We start from the raw sequence: 4,198 nt of genomic DNA, 5'->3' as shown, positions 1-4,198 counted from the left end.
CCCAGGCTGGATTCGAACCCACCAGCCCCAGTGTATGTGGCTGGTGCCCTAGCTGCTGAGCTACAGGTGCCGAGCCCACTGGGGATTTTTCAGCCTGGACATCAACTCCTCCACCTCAACCAGGCAAGTCCATTCAACTGTCCGAATTCATTCAGTCCACGAAAATTTATGGAGCATCTGCAAATGCTGGATGCTGGGGACCCACCAATGGACAAGAGGCTGGTATCCACCCTTCCAGAAAGACAGCCTGAATAACCAGGGAGATGCGCTGTTAGAAGTTGTTAGGATGATCCCAGAAGGCAGTGACATGATAGGTGGGGTTTACTTCTCTCCTGCCTTGGATTCCATCCTACCTGAAAAGACCTCCTAGGTGCTCCTGGCTGGCTCTGGGTCACATTCAAGCCTCCTTCTCCAGGAAGCCATTCTCAGTCTCAGCATCGGTAGGCAACTGGGTACCCATCATGTAGGGTCCATGACATCTCCCTTTCTGAACTGTTATCTTTGGGTCTTAGTTTTTTTTCTGGCTTTTGGTCCCTTTTGTGTTCAGGGACAAGGTCGGGGAGAATCCTTACACACTCACAGCACCCAGACTGGACTGGGCTCTCATGCCTATCAGGCACCCAGTGAGGCCATGGCTATTCATGGCTGTGTTGCTGTTTCTCTGACCTCTGGGCTCTCTGCCTCTGCTGGTGGCCTCGTCCCTCCCACATTCATCATTCTGTCCTTCACACTGTCCTTTACAGTAGACATGAGTCCCTTGGGAGTTGATGGCTTTATGGTTTCACTATCTCCTATCGAGCACAGCCATTCATAATTGACACTTTAAGGGACCCTCTCCCCATCCCACCTTGTTTTCAGGTGGCTCTTGTGGGCACCACTTAACAGCCACCCCTAAAACAAGAGCACAGGTGTGCCTCTCCCCTCCGTACTACCCCCAGAGAGCTGTGAGTACGACTTTCCTAAAGATGCATTGAGTAACATCTGGAAATTTGGCTCTGACATTAGTACCTGCAGCTTACACAGAGTGGCCCCTGCTCTGTGGCATCTGTGTCTCTGCTTCACATCTGTCACACACTGATGTGGCTCCCATGGTGCTCTGCCTCTCACCTCTCTCCTAATTCTCAGCACGTGGAATTTCATTGTGAATCTCTTCAACATGATGGAAGTCAGGTCTCTAGAATGCTTTCTTCAGCCACCAGCTCCCTGGGGACACATGTACAGGGGCTTTTTATTTGATGAAGTTAAGTCCACTCTGCTGGACTCCTCTGGCCAGTCAACTGCTACTAGCAGATCCCTCAGAGGTGAGATGTCCTGGTGGACAGAGCCCCTGCCTGCATGCCTAGGGACACCTTGCTTAGCTCTAGACGGGTTTCCAAGAAGCACTGTCGTCAGAGTCCTCTCTTCTTGTGTAAAGTTCCAGGGAAGCACCTCAGTTGGCCTGGGTCAGTCTGGGTAGACATCTGCTGCTGTCCCCAGCTAGGCCCCTCACTGGGAGCTGACCCTGGTGGGTGGCCGTCTTTGGCCTGCCTGGAGTTCTCTGTCATAGTGCAGCCAGGAGGCCTGTATGACCCTGGGTAGCACCTTGTGAGGGTCAGCCATTGTGGGTCCTTTGCCTTCCTCTGGGGCTCATCTTCCCCAGCTGCTTGTCCAGGCAAAGGGCAGGGTACACCTTTTGTGAGCTGAAAGGGGAAGGCCAGCAGAGACCCCTCCAAGTGCACTCTGTTCTTCTAAAAGTGACATTGACCCATGAGTCACAGGCAGCTGGCAGGGTGGTGGCTCCATCCATCCTTTCGCCTTGCATCACAGCGCTGGCCCATCAAGGAGTTGTCTCTCTCCACCATTTTTCTGGAGGGAGACCTGGAATCTCTCTGTAGGCACTGGAGGCAGAGGTGGGGGTGGCAAGAGAAGCATGACTTTGGAACCACATCTTGCAGAACGAGGGGGTCAGGCTCCTCCTTGGGTCAGCCTGGGTCTAAATGTAGTGGGGGTAGTGAGAGTGGCACTGCTGGGCGTCCAGGGGTCAGCAAGCAGGGCACCACTTCTGATCCAGCACCTGCGTGTCTCCTTGGAAACAGGCTGGGCCTCAGCACCCAGAAGGTAGCCTGAAGCCGCTCTGGTATCTCCCTCCTCCCCCTGCCATGCTCTCCCGCCTCTCTCAGCCAGTGTCTGGTTTCCTTTTGTGGCCCCCCAGGGGCTGTGGTCCCACAAAAGACTGCACTCTGGGACCAGAGTGGCCTGAAACCAGAGGAAAGAACGCCAGGGGATTTGGCTTAAACTTGTTAAACCCAATGAACCCTCCTGCTGAACGATCCCAGTCTGCGCTGGGCCTTTTAATCTCGTTCAGGCCTTGGGATAATTCGTTTAGCTGTGCTGATCAGTTGAAGGTTAATTCAATTGGACTTGGGTTATTTATTTGTGCCCGGATTTGCTAAGTGTCATTGGAGGTACATGAGGTCTTCATTATGGTGGTGAGATGGCTTCATTAGGGTGACGGCCACTCCTGCTGGACCCTCTGCCCTCCGCCCGCTCTAGACTGAGGAGGGGCTGGCAGCCTTGGGGGAACCAGGAGGTGGCATGTGATGGCTCCCACCCTCCGTGCAGCCTGACCTGGGGGACATATGCTGGGCAGTCTGCTGGGAGTCCGGCTTCTTCCCTTTGGCCTGCATTTCTCCTTGTTGAGTGACTGACCCTAAACAAGTCTGGGAGATCTGTGTCCCTAGACTCATCCCCTCAGGGGGCCCTAGGGGAATTCACCTCCTGAGCTTCAGTGTTCCATCCACACTGTGGGACAATGATCTTCCCAGGATGGGCTTTATAGCAGGGCAGGCTGAGGAGGGTGCAGCCCGCACTGCACCCTGTGACTCATGTGCATGAATGCTGAGGTCACAGAGGGCCAGCTGGCTGGCCAGGCAGGCAGAGCTCAACTCCCAGGGCCAGGATCCTACCCAGGGCAGCTGTAGATGATAGATGGTGCTTTGATGCTGAGGACACTGAGCAGGACTTGGCAGTTTGCCCTTTCCTATCTTAGGATCGTAGACACCTTGGCTGGTCTCCTTCTCCCATTGTCCCATGTCTTTCCAGCCAAATGGGAGAAGGGCAGGAGAAGGCCATTCTTTAGAAGCCTGGGGGGCTAGTTAAGTCAGCATTTTGGTTTGGGCTCTGTAGAAGGATGGCCTGAACGCAGGGTCTGAGAACGTGAGCTTTCTTTGGGAGATGATCTCAGGAAACTGTAGTAGAAAGTGGGGGGTATATATTAGGGATCTTGAGGGAAACAGAACCAATGTACAAAAGGAGATTTATTATGAGGAACTGGCTCATGTGATTATGGAGGCTGAGAAGTCTGACAATCTGAGTTTGCAAGGTGGAGAGCTGGGAAGCTGGTGGTACAATTCAGTCAGTGTCTGGAGGCCTGAGAACCAGGCCCAGCCCAGGACAAGAGACCATGAGAAGATGTGTTCCAGCTCTAGAAGAGAGGCAGAAGAGGGGCTAGACAGTCCACTCTCCTGAGTGTACCAATCCTGATGCTAGTGTCATCAGAAACACCCTCACAGATACACCCAGACATGATGTCTATTTGGGTATCCCCTGGACAGCTGCAGCTTCCCCAGAGCATGCCACAGTCATCCCTGGTAAGAGAGTGCTCTGCACACCGGCTCTGTAGGGCACTGGTTGAATGTCCATGCTCCTGGGTCACCTCCCCTTATCCTCATGACATCCATGGGCTATATTTCACAAATGGAGAAACTGAGGCCCTGAGACTCTGGATAGGGCCAAGGCCAAAAACCCACTACAAGGAAGCCCACCTGTTTTCTTCAGCTGGGTGAGGCCCTCCATGGCTCCTGCACTGCCCTGGGTTTCCACCATTGTTGCCCAGTGACCTTGTACAATAGTCGCTTGGTGACTGCTATGTCCCACCACAACTCCACAGAGGCAGCACATGTTTTTGACTCACCTGAACCTTCCCAGTGCCCAGCATACTCCAGGTACTCCAGGAGTATCTGTCACACCCTGGGCCAGTGCCTCAACTGTCTCACATGGGGGTCCAGGTGTCTGTGCTGCACAGGGAACCATCCCAACCATGGTTTCATTATGGATCATGGCTTTGCAGGTAGAGAATGTGAAAGTGGGCTGGGTGCAGTGGCTCATGCCTGTAATCCCAGCACTCTTTTTTTTTTTTTTGAGAGAGAGCCTCAAGCTG

This window comes from Otolemur garnettii, unplaced genomic scaffold (assembly GCF_000181295.1).
Source record: "Otolemur garnettii isolate 467f Iridium unplaced genomic scaffold, OtoGar3 scaffold00092, whole genome shotgun sequence".
In the NCBI taxonomy this organism is placed as follows: Eukaryota; Metazoa; Chordata; class Mammalia; order Primates; family Galagidae; genus Otolemur; species Otolemur garnettii.
This window is presented reverse-complemented; position numbering follows the sequence as displayed.